Raw genomic sequence first — 13,734 nt, 5'->3', positions numbered from 1 at the left:
CGTACTTTTCATCTTTGAATTTCTAATACCTAGCACAGTTTCTGACACTTAGCAATAGATGATTGTAGAATGAATAAGTATGTAAAGAGTAAATCAATTGGGGGAGAAATGTTAATTTTATACTGCTGTTTGATGTGTGAATTGCTATACACTTAAAAACAAAAACAGTACTCATTTGACTGGATTACATTTGTTTGAACAATTGTCCTTCAGAAAAACTTCAATGAAAGTAGGAATATTCTGGTTGAAACATTAATAATTTCTTATTCTGAACTCCTTTAAGCCTAGTTAATTTTCAAGCATCATAAAATTTTTTTAACCCATATTTACTGTGGTATCACTTCCAAACAATGTGCTATTTTCTTTCTTTTTTCAAGGACATAAATTTGGGATGCTGCAATTTCAGTCAGCCAGAAGAGTTGACAAAGCTTGTGGAACCTGTTGTCAGTGGTAAAACCATGAACAATGGGAGCAACTCAAGAAGGCATGTATGGGGACATCTGAACCCATCCTGCCATCTCAGGGTGAGACTCTGGAAGTATTTCTTCATGATTTCAATAAGTTCCTCCAGTGGAGGAGAGTCTACTACTTTTTCCAGACTCTAAGCCTCTTACTCATTATATTATTTTTATAGTAACCTAAAATCAGATTCTGCAGTTGAACTCTATTTCCTCTTATTATATATTAGCAAAAGGTATAGAAAATGTTTATTATCACTTGCAGCGTGAAATCATAGTTTTGGATTGCTTGCCATGCCTTCTAAGTCTGGGTAGATTCCAGAACCATTAAGCTATTATGTGTGTAGGAAGTTCATGCTAATTGAGTTAGTGAAGCACTGTGCCTGCATCCTTGCTAAGAGAGGCTGCTCCCCCCAATGTCACCTACCAAATGAATGGGTCTAGGTAGCCATTTTTATCTCTTGTGACTCTATTTCTCTGACCAGAACTAAATAAACAAGGGCAGACATCTCACCAAACCTGGGTTAATGAGATTTTCCATAGGAGAAGGAGAGAGAGAAACTGAGGAGACAGAAGGCAGGCAACTTTGAGATTACAAGGAACTGGGCACTATACCAAGTGTTAGCAGAATACAGAATAATAGACTAAGCTAATTTACAAAGAAAAGTATAAAGTAGATGGGCCAAGAAAGGCAGAAATGAGAAACTCTAGAGCCCCATAACAGAGAAGTCTGGGTCTCTGTGGCTGTACTTCATTTCAGTCATTGGTATTTTAGAGGTTAACTTCAGAGGAAAATTTTTATTTAAGTTATCATGAGTTGATTAACAATTATCTACATGATAGTTTATGTTATACGGCAACTTCTCTGGGCTGTTGGTGCCCAGAGATTTGGTCAAACGTTATTCTGAGTGTTTCTAGGAGGGTATTTTTGGATGAGGTTTACATTTAAATTGGCAGACACTGAGTAAAGCAGATTATTCTCCATTATGTGGGTGGGCCTCATCTAATAAGCTAAAGGCCTGAATAGAACAAAAGGCTCACCTCCTCCAAGCAAGAAGGAAGCCAGCAGACTGCCTTCAGATTTTATCATCAGCTGTTCCTGGTTCTACAGCAGACTTGAGCTAAGATTTTCTGGTTCTACAGCATACTTAAGCTGCAATTCTCTCCTGAGTCTTCAGCCTGCTGGCCTTCCGCATCAGCATTTGGACTTGTCAAGTCTCCACAACTGCATAAGCCAATTCCTTAAAATAATCTCTTTCAATATATATACACATCATACTGCTTCTGTTTCTTCTGGAGAATCCTGACTTGTAAAATCTACAATAACTCCAAAGTGAAAGCAGCTGCACATAGATAACATGCATTCCCCAAGTCTAATTTATTACCAAAGATACGCTGAATTCTGTTCATTTGCATTGCACTGTTTTTGTATTATTAGGTTGAAAGAAACAGAATTAATATGAACTGCATACCAACTATAATCTATGCAAACACAAACATGTTAATTAATGAATAATACAAAACAGTATTTTTATTATTTCAATTTATAATAAGGACACTAAGACTCAGAAAAGTTTTCTGTCTTGTCAATAATCATTTTGAGAATTTGCCATTTCATTCTTTTTGTAGTCAAGTACCTAGGCAATCTACCAATGTCTGTTACTAATGGATGATATAACTCTATAATCTAGCTCGGTCTCAGATGAAGAGAGAAGGTAACAGGGGTAAATACAAGATGCAGAGGATTACAGGAAAGGAGTTTGGAATTAGAAAAGTGCTTTCATATATGGCTTAACCTATAAGGACCAGAATCTTTTCAGCTATAAAGGGGAGTAACTGAACCCACCACATTTGTTCACAGCGTTGCTTTGAAGTTCTTCATTTGACCTAAAGAAAAGTACCCTGCAAATTGAAAAAGGACCTTTGAAATGTTGAGCTTTTGTTATCATTTCATCTTCAGTCCCTGTACATTTATACAAATATAGTGAATAATTACATCTTTTGAAGAACTGAGACTGCATCGATTTTTTAGAGGGAGAACAGGTGTTCTCCTATTCCACATAAGATAGTGAGCCCACCATACACTGCTCCCCAATAAGCACGAATGGTTTAGTCTAATTTCCCTCAGACACTGAAGCAGTTTTAAGACAAATAAAAACATCCAGTGGCTTTTCCATCATTCCTATGTAAATTCAAGAATGTTAAGGCTGGAAAGAACTTTAAGGATCATCTCATAGCTGGCTGACTGTGGACAACAGGCCAAGTATTACCTGCCTCTGTTGTGCATAGCTGTTAAGCTAAAAATTGTTATTACAGTTTAGAATGGTTGAAAGCAATGAAAATGAGAATATTATGTGACATTTGACAATTACATGTAATTTAATTTTCAGTGTCCATAAATAAGTTTTATTAGAAAACAGCTATGCTCTTTTGTTGTGTATTGTCTGTGTCTGCTTTCATGCTCCAATTTAATAAGTATGGCAGTGGAGGCTACATGACCCATAGAGTGGTTGCAATAGACTAGATGAGCAGTTGCAACAGACAGTGTATGATTCCAAGGTCTAAACCATTTACAGTCTGGCTTCTTACACAAACTTTGCCTATACTGATCTAATCCTAGTCTCTCATGATATAGATGAGAAAGCTGAAGCGTTGAAAGATAATAACTCAGCTAGGATATTAATTAATACAGAATTAATTAAGAACTGAAATCCAGGGTTTTTTTAATCCATTTGATCATGCCGAAATTAATGATTGAAATTAGCTATAGTTATACTCATCTTTAAATTAAATTATATAGCTTTCTCATATAATTTAGATTTTATCTCAAAATGTTTGCTCACATGAGCTAATGTCATACAAAAAAAATTTGTCCTGAGAAAGTGAAACATTTTCTTCATCTCTTCATTGAAATGAAATTTATATTTCATTGTTCTTACACAGATCTAAGTAGAAGTTATTGCAGAACAAAATAATGGTGAAATTAAACATTTCACTTGATATCATCAATCAAACTGAAAAATATGCTCTGCTTTTGATTCACAAAACAACATATATGGAACATTCAAACACTTTCAGATAAATTGGCTATATTCAATTTTCTTACAAGAGATGACTGAAAATAAGATGAAAAATAATTTCCTGGTCTTTCTGTGTTTAGTGAATATAACTTGACCAGTTAATTTCCCAAATGTAAGCTAAACTTCAATCTCTTATAAAGTGAAAAAGATAGTGTGTCTTAAGTTAAAGCATTCCCTTCCTATCACCAGGAAGTATCTCTTGGAATTCCATCAAAATCAATTACCTATCCACCCCTTAAAATATCTATTTTCAAGGGGAAATGTTTACACAGTATTGCCAACGGGGGGTGATTTTGCCCCCTCACCAAAGGATATTTGGCAGTATCTGGAGATATTTTGGGTTTCACAGTGGGGATGGGTGTTTGCTCCTGCTACGTTTTAATAAAAACCTAAGATACCAATAAATGTCTTACAATACACAGGACAGATGTCCCCCACGGCAAAGACTTACTCAGCCCCAAATGTCAATAGAGTTGAGGCCGAGAAATCCTGTTATAACAAAACAGCATTAGGCTAGCCCAGAGCTTTCAACAACTCTGCAAATTTATCTGCCAGATCCTAAATGTTCAAGTCATCATTTATTTGTGGACTAGCACAATAGAGCAAATATTTTTTATGGAAGCCTATATGATAGCTCATTCTTTCCAGTATTTTCTTCTAGCAAGATTATCCGAGAGATTATTCCAGCAAATAGTTACTTACCTTCTTTCCAGCCACATATTGTTGATCATAACCAACAAGCAGTAGCACAATTTACTAATAATTCTGATCTCTTCTATAAGAAAGTTATTTTGACTTTATTTTTTCCCTGAAGGAACCTGTTAAACTAAGATTTCTATTTGACTTTGATCCATGATCCATGATACAGTGAAATAATATATGACTAAGAGAAAAATAAATCCTAAGTCACATTTACCTTTAAATAGAAATATCAAAATATTTCAATTGGGTAATGCCTATACAGTTATCACTAGACATTTACCAAAGGCATATTTAGAGAATAACGCAAGGGCGGGGGGCAGCAAGTTTAACAATACAGTTTTTCTTCTAAGAGTATTTTATCTATTTTACAGTGTAACTCAGTCAACAACATTGTTAAAGGAAATATATTAAAGTATGTCAGATTACCAAATTAAGAAATGCCTTTTCTCCAACATGATCAATAGATGAGATAATTTTTATCTCTCACTTTCTCTTTCAGTACATATTATCAAAGTGTATTACCAGATACCTGGTGCTACCTACATGGATTCTTCCTTGAGTATGTATTTTATTCTCTATCACTTTCACTGAGTACTAAGTATTAGTTCAACTCCCTAACTAATCTTCCAACTTGGAGAATCTATGAAGTATAAATCATCTCAAGATGAAAGTATTCTTTTAATCACACATACACACACAAATACCAAGACCCTATAATACCATTTGATTACTCTTAAGTAGTAACTTCAGAACACTGAATCTAAAGCACAGTTACTCATTTTCTCCAATATTTACCTATTCAAATCTAATTCATCTAGCACCCAAGATAGATATCCCAGGCTTTCTGCTAGATGCTACACATACCAAACTGAACAAGATATGATTCTCAACTTCAAGAAGATTTTCATAATGAATTGGAAGAGCTAATAATACCACAACATGCTAAAAGTAAAGCTAGAAATCCCCATTGACATTTATGGACATGCAGGAGAGAAGAACATTATCTAACGTAGAGGATTCAGGAAAATGTTTCTGAACTCATACTACTCACCTGTGTTAAGCATTAAAATATGGGCAGGAGTTAGCTAGGAGAAGGTCTGGTGCAGGTTTTTTAGGTGGTAGAAATAAGTTGTGCGAAAAGCCCAGCTATCCAGAATTCCATGATTTGAGGAGGAGGAAAAAAAAAAGGTAAGAAGGCAGCAAAGTAGGCAGAGGCCAGATCACTTTGATTGTCGTATTCCGTGCCAAAGAGCTTAGGTTTTATTCTGCAAGAGATGAGGAATCACTGAAGAATGTCAGACACAGCAGCATCCTGGTCTTACTTGCATTTTAAGTGGACCATTCTGGTGGTTGTGGGAAGGATGGACTTGAAGTAGACAACACTGGAGGCTGTAGTATTTTGGGCCCAAGGAAAAGAGAGACTGATTTTAGGAACTAGGAATAGACAGAAGGGGGTGGAACAGAGATATATTTATGAGGAAAGCTGGCAGAACTGATTGGCTAATTACATAAGGATGGGAGAAAACAAGGCAAAAGGCATAAACCCAGGTTTTCCAGTTTGAGTGATCCTAGAAGTCAGGAGAAAGTATAGAGGAAAGGGAGCAAATGAGAGGGAGCTTGTTTGATTTATCAATGGCCACTTGACCCGGGCAGAAGTTAGACCTAATCTTCTTTGTTTGCTGCAAAGTTTTTCGGATTCTAATCATGAAAGTGCATAGTCTCCTAAAGTAAACAAGAATGAAGCTAATGTGCCCTATTTTCTTTGAATCCACAATATTACCAATCGACTACATATTTTTTGGTATCTAAATTAGGTTTCCTGATAAATCCCTTAAAAAACTATAAAAGTCATTCAATGCTCTGTGAGCATGAGAACCTTTAAGATGTGGATACATTTTCAGGCTCTATAAATACATAGAGAGACACTTCGTGCTCAATTTTTAACAATAAAAATCAGATACTGAGGCCTGGTCATGCCAGAGGGATAATTTTAATGATCAACATCTCTTTACCAAAGGGTTACACTTTAGAAGAGGAGATTCCCAAATGTTATGTGCGTGACATTCATCTGGGGTATTTGTGAAATGCAGGTTTGCGAGGTCCACCCAGAGGTTTAGCTTCGTCTATACGGCATCACTGTCATCTGACTCTGTTGTAGACAGCCTTGGACCACACTTTGAGAAACACTCCTTCAAGGACTCATTGTGTTTGATGAAACTTTCTTCATGTAAGACAATTCAATATGTAAAATGTTGCTGTAAATAGATTTATAAACAGAATCCTTCCTACCTTCCTTATCGGTCTTCTATTTTTTTCTACCTACCTACCTACCTACCTACCTACTGATCAATCGACCGTCTGTCTACCTATGCATTAAACCATGAAGAATTTTTACTCATTTGGGGAAAAAGTAATAAAACTGATCAATGCTATCCCTAAACTGCAACTCCTAGGCATATCCCTCTGAAAATGAAACAGAAAAGAGCCAGTGGTTAGATCGGAATTCCCAAAGGCTGTTAAACACGAATCTGTGTGATAAACTTAAGAATTAAGTGTGTCCTTCCTAGAGATTCTGTTATACCTGAACCATCCCATCCCAGAGAGCACTATATCTTTGCCACATGTTCAAGAGCCAAGAAAATTATGTTCACTTTTTTCATATTACATATTTAATATTAAGCAGTATTTAAAAATTTTCCAAATATAAAATTAATTGTAAATATAATTATGCTTTTCCAAATGAAAGCCCTAAACGTTGTCTTCCTCCTCCTTTCTGTCCAGAATCCCTGGTTAGTTTGTGAAGGTTGTTGGGTGGAGGTGGTGGGTGGGGAAGTCTAGAATTATGGGCATCAGTTATGATTGCTTCAACCTTGGCCACCAAGTGAACTGGCCACTTCTCACTTGGTCCTATCACCTACCTTAGAATCTAAAGGACATGTCCTTGAGTGACCACTGCAAGCCCAAGGGACATTCATTATAAGGGAATAAAGAAAGGGAGCATATGCAGGATGTTCGGGAATCTTGACCATGAATATTATCTTTAGGAGCTCCGGTTCACAACCATATCTCCATATAAGTTCAATAGCATAGAAAATTCTGAAATTCCACATCATGTGACTGAAAATATTCATGAAAAAAAATACAGAGAAATGATCACATAAACAAACAGAAAATAAAAAGAAACAGAGAGAAACACTTCTTCAGATTATATCATCTATAACCCAGAGCAGGGCAGCTGAACTCAATTCACTTCTCTTTCTATAAATGATCTTTCACGATTACATTTTGAAAACCTATGAATGTTTAATTAAAACCTTTTGCTCCTACTGTAGACTAACACAAAATCTGTTCTGCTTAGATATTACCAACTGAGAGACCTCTGAATTAAGTTTCCCTCCTACTCAGCTGAATCTATGGCAGCTTTTTTCAATGGTCCTTCCAAAATCTCTGAACTTCAGAATCACTGGCAGAACTATGAAAATGCAAATTCCTGAACCCACCACCTACCTACTCGGTCAACACCTCCAGGAGTGGGCTGGTGACTGTTTGCTTTTCTCACAAGCTCCCCAAGTGGTTCTAAGCATTCTTGGGATTTCATGTTTCTTTCATGGGTTTGTTCATTTGTTTGTTGATTCATTAAACATTTGTTGAATAACTTTGTTGGTCACAGCCTGTAAAACTCTTTCTCATGCTAGGTAATGGAAAGGGAGAAAAAATATGATCTGGAAATTAACTTGGAGCCAGTTGAGGTTACACCAACAGAGGAGCAGAGGGGAGGGTATGGAACTGCTGCTGGGTAGGCAATGTCCTGGCTTCCTGCAAGAAGTCATCTGCCAGGACAGCAGGGCCCTTTCCCTTGAGACAGACCTTGCCAGGGGTGTTACTGTGCCTCCAAGCATCCTAGAGTGCAGTGGCCCCCGGACTTGGATGTCCCAGTCATTTCCTCCCTCACTCCCCAGTGACCACACATTTTCATTTTTGCCTCCACAAGACAGGGCATCAGGAGACAGAACTTTCCAGAGAGACAGGAGGGCTTCTTGTTGCCTCAGGAATTTCCCTTAGGCTGCCTAAGGAACATTTCACAAAAAGGCAAGTCACATGGTTCACTATTCAGCAAGCTGAGTCAAAGCCACCATTTGATACACGATTTTCCCTCTCTCCTGGGTTTTAGTTTGGTCCCATTTTCTTTTATTCTTTTCTTTTTCACATTTTTTCTTAAGGGAATCCAAGGCTGGCAGGCCAAGATGGAAAGACGAAGGTTTATTTTATTTGTAGCCATTAAAATTCTATGTAACCATACACCATGTTTTTCTAAAAGCAGTTTATTCTTCAAGTTTCCGATCTTCAGGCACTTAGTGGAATTGGTCCATTACAAATTTCCTGATGTTGCTTGCCAGGATTTGCCAATATATTCACCTAGACATAATGGGTGTGTGTTTCCTCTCTTGCGGTGGAAACTTAATGGCTGCTCCCTAGCATGTGGCTCAGGAGTACCACGTCCTAGCTAAGCAAAGTTTCGGTTTTTTGACATTATTGTACCTCCTTTGCAAAGATTCAGAATTCTGGATGTGAATGGGACAACTTGAAGTTCACAAATTTAAAACAAAATTTGAAACAAATTTCAATGTAATTGTTTCTTGAAGAGTTTGGGAACACCAGAGGGAAGTCAGTTCCTGGAATGCCTGAAATCAACTATTGAAGACGGACCAAACACATTTGGTTATTTGGATCTTGCTTTGCTTCAGGAACAATAGAATAAACATTGGTTACCATTATATGGACTTACAGAAGTATAAAACATTAGCACTTGGGCAGAATTTGTGCTTATCTGATAGCCTAACTTGATCATTGCTCTTTGAATTAATTCCCTTGTGTTACCTAGTTTACTTTAAATAATACTTCTGTATCAAAAAGAGAAAGGATAAAAAAACCAACAGTTTGGGGTTTTCACTGGATTCTCAAAAAAAAACATTGTTAAAAAGAATTTACTATGTAAAACTCTGCAGAGTTTTATCAGAAGGCAGGGTATACAACAAAAATACAGTGATATTACTGATTGAATATTATTTACTTCAAAGAATTCTGCTACTGAACACTCAATGGGGGCTCATCCTCATTATTGAGATGAGTGAACAATATTCTTTGTCAGTCCTACTAGAATCAGTAACTGAAATACCCTTTCTAGCCCAGGAAAGAGGGACTACAAAGTGAGAATCACTGTACTTCCTTCTCGGGATCTTAATTCTTAGACACTGGGACAACCACCCAACCTGACAGCAAAGATAGAAACTCAGAAGTTATTCTAGATTCCTCTCTCTAACACAACTAATCCATTTAACAAGACCCTGTTTACTTTACCTTCATTACTTTTGCCTTAACCAGGTTATCATCAATTCCCCAGGCCTCTTATCTAATGTTTCAGCTTCCAGTTGTATCATCTCATCCATTCTAGACCCTACAGCCAGAGCAACTACATAATGCCCACATCTGGTGGTCACCTCGCTGCAAACACTCTTTTACTTGCCTTCCCCTTCCCCCTAGCTTCAGACTAATGGTCAAATGCCACAGCTTAGCAGACAAGGCCTTTTATTAGGTTGGCACAAATGTAATTGTGGTTTTTGTCATTAAAAAACTTTTGCACCAACCTAATATGATTATTTTTGCACCAACCTAATATTAAACACTGTCATTTGCTCTATCCATCCCTTCTTCCATTTTAATATTCAATTCTTTCAGTACAAATAGACAATGTTCTTCAATGCCCAAGAAGCATTACAGCCTTCAGCATAGGGAATGAGGATACTGGATGTAAACCGGGTCAAATCCAAACCCTTCATTTTAAAGAGGACACCACATTACAGAAAGATTAGGTAATTTGCCCAAGTTCACACAGCTGGTTAGGAACATAGTGGAATTAGGACCCAGTGTTTAGGCTGACTTTTTCCAGAATATAATTTTTCTTTTATCTTTTTCTTTTTCTTTCTTTTCTTGAGACGGAGTCTCACTCTATGGCCAGGCTGGAGTGCAGTGGCACAAGCTCAGCTCACTGCAACCTCTGCCTCCTGGGTTCAAGCAATTCTCCTGCCTCAGCCTCCCAAGTAGCTGGGACTAGAAGTGCCCGCCACCATGCCCAATTAATTTTTGTATTTTTAGTAGAGACGGGTTTTCCACCATGTTGGCCAGCATGGTCTCAAGCTCCTGATCTCGTGATCCCCCCACCTTGGCCTCCCAAAGTGCTGGGATTACAAGTGTGAGCCACCGCGCCTGGCCCAGAATATATAATTTCTTTATTCTATTTCTGACATTGTTTAAAGCAAAGTCATATGATTTCTCAATGTAAAAATCTGAAAGCCTTAAAAATGATACTAATCATTTGGTCTTCATTAACACATTGACTTAAATATCTTTCCAAAATCTGTCACAAATACAGTGCTTCCCTTTCCCCCAATGCAACCCATTTTTCAGAACCCTTCCCTTCAGTAAGTTCGCCAAGACTTCAATACACGGAAAGCTCTCTGCTCTAAAAATAATCTTCAAATTCAACATGTTACCAAAATAAAAGCTTCCAAATAAAACAATGGCAAAGATAGACCTGATAATGAATATGAAATATGCTAAGAACATTCTGTCACTGAAATAAACTTGACTTTTTTGTGATTAATAGTAAGATGAAATCTTGAAACACGTAAGAATAAAGCAAACAACAGAAGAGAAACGATTTGGAAAGGGTCCCATTTGAAATTTACCCATTTGAAAACAGGCTCTGTCTTTTGGCTATCATCACTGCATGCCTGTCCAGAAACTCATTTCTAAGTGTTATTTCCAAATGCAACCCCAAATTCAAAATGTGAGTTTGTTGGCATGTTCAAAATTTGCTCTGAGATGGACAAAACAACAAATGAGATGCTTTCAGGAGGAATAATAAGTATATTCCAATGCTCATTGGGTTTAACTCATCCTTCAGATGCTGCCCTTCCCCTTCTAATTCTTTAGTATCCTGTTTCTATTAGGAAAATAGGAAATAAGGAAATAGGATTATGAAGCCATTTCTAAATAATAACATGGTACCAAAGGAAGTTAGCAAAGAAACACACATTTTCAAGGAAAAGAATAGGAAGGGAGATTGGCTTGAGTCCAGTCTGTCAGAAATGGTGACTGATGAAAGAGTTTAGCTAAATCTAATCAAGCCATCAGGACCTACACGGCATTTACTGACAGGTAGGGGCAGTGAGAGAGGGCAGGTCATAGTAGAACAATGCTTGCAAGAGGAATAAAAAATTACCTGTTGAATAGGAGAATTGGGTTTGTTACCTTAAGATTTCAACCATCCACTAGATTTCCAGAGAATCTATCCATCAAATTAACATAGTGGTGGTTGTATGGAGCGAGATGGAACAAGAGAGGGAAGGGAGAGGAAGGGAAGGAGCAGAAAGAAAGGAAGGGACATAAGAAATATTGTTATTAAATATTTCATGTCTAGATTTAGCCAGGAAGAGCATTTACCAAAAAATGCCAATTATTACTTATGAACTTACATTTTATTCAAAAGATAAAACTAGGGCAAGAATATATGCATACTACCAAAGTAAACACAGGACAAACACAGTCTAGAGGAAAAAATTACATAGTATTCATAGCCAGACAGTACACAATTGGCTATATACCAAAGCAGCTTTTATTTCTAAGTATTGCTGAAATAATTTGGTAGCACTTTTTTTTTTTAAGAGTTTGAAATGTCCTCAATGCCTGAAGTCTCATAAGATAGCTATCAACTTTCAAAAATACAGAAGCCATTTGGGAAAAAAGTTCTCTAGTACGGTTTCCTGTCTTTCAGATATCGGAAAAAAATGGGAAGGATACACAGTAATGCACATTATTCAATAAATTATTACAAAGCATTACTTTACTTAAGGATGGTAACATTGAACTGAATACCAATGAAAGTATTGCTGTAGCATTAACAGTGTCTCCTGACAGATAGCATAGACAGTACGTTCAGTTAAAAAAGATGATAGAGCTCTCTTAAAAAGACAGCACTTCTCCTAAAAGAAGTGCCTCAGGTAGGTACTTCTCTGCTGGTTTTTTGACTCGTAAATGAATAATATTATCCATTTAAAAAACTAGAAGATTAATTAATAATATATTGAGAATGATAGTCACGAATCTGTCAAGAAGAATTGAAGAGCATTATTTTGAGTTAAGGCCAATGCATGACTTTAACTGAAAAAATATTTCTCACTGCACATGGAATTACTGGAGTTAAATTTTTTCAGTGAGACTTAGATATGCCCATTCTTTGCCTGACTCTGGATTCACTAGTGATTCTGGAGAAAATGTACACTGATTTGTTAATTCTCTGGCCTCATTCTTTTTCTTGCCCTATCACACATGTTGTTCCGATACAGCAAAAACACACATATCCAAGGAAGCATCTCTTCTACTACCCATGCCCAAACCTCCCTTTCCTCCTAAATAGTCCCTAGGGAAGCAAGCCATTGCCATGACAACCATAGGATGGGAGTTTGAACAGCACTTGGGGCAGCCTTTGTTGAAAGTTAATACCAGTTGGTGTTTAACAAGATAAGGAAAACTCAGGCAAGGGGTAATACTGTGCTGTGAGGCACCACTTAGCTGTAAGGAACTCATTGTCCACATCAAACCCAACCTAAGCAGAGCACAGCCTCAGAACAAAATTCTGCAAGTGCCATGTATTCAGGGCTAATTCATCAATTCACTGTAGTCTACTGGACTCAATGCTCAGTGGTAAGTAAAACAAAAGAACATACTAAGGAAAAGAGAATTAAGGACTTTGCCTTTTTAAACTTGAAATGGATGTAGAACAGCAGAGATATGTACCTTTCTCAATTAAGTGTTACCACCTTCTATTTGTTGGGCAAAACTACTTGTTTCCTGCACCTTTAAATCTAATTTGTGTTTCCTCCCCTACAAGACAGACTGTAAAGATGGATTAGCACAGAGTTGTATGGACTTTTTCAGTGTCTTGAATGTATTTGCTTCTGGAATGACAAGCGCTGCAGACACACGGTAGCAATTGCTGCTCAGGTGTAGTACCTTTCTTTTGTGTGACTCACAGCTAGAGAGCGAGCTGACATTCAATATATGTTTAATACTACTTTCCCACTACTGATTCCACCCAGGGACTCACATTTTTATTCCTTTTCTAACAACAAGGTCACCAAAAAAGTCACTATCTGAAGAGGCTCAGTCTTTGTTTGTCTTCACCTGAATGGCCACCTAACTACACAAAGCTTTTAAAGTAATGAGGAGAACCCTTTGTTCTCCCAGGTTCCATTTAAAGGGAAAGTGGGTCGAAGGGCTTCCCCAGGGAGAGAGAGAGGAAAAAAAAAAAAACCAAAAAACTCAGGAGCCAAACACAGGGGAGTAAGGGATTTCACTCCCATTACTATTCCCACCCGCCCAAAGTAGTTAATTAATTCTGTTTTAGAAATGGTTAAAAGGGGCGCGGGGGAGCA

General features: G+C 37.3%; 1 protein-coding gene across 13 annotated transcripts in view; it reads right to left on the bottom strand.

Moving 5' to 3' along the window:
- Nucleotides 1–13,734, bottom strand: part of TRPM3 (transient receptor potential cation channel subfamily M member 3) — a 919,012-nt gene that overhangs the window by 588,876 nt on the left and 316,402 nt on the right. The window lies entirely within an intron of this gene.

Source organism: Saimiri boliviensis, chromosome 2 (assembly GCF_048565385.1).
Source record: "Saimiri boliviensis isolate mSaiBol1 chromosome 2, mSaiBol1.pri, whole genome shotgun sequence".
NCBI classification, from domain to species: domain Eukaryota; kingdom Metazoa; phylum Chordata; class Mammalia; order Primates; family Cebidae; genus Saimiri; species Saimiri boliviensis.
This window is presented reverse-complemented; position numbering and strand designations above follow the sequence as displayed.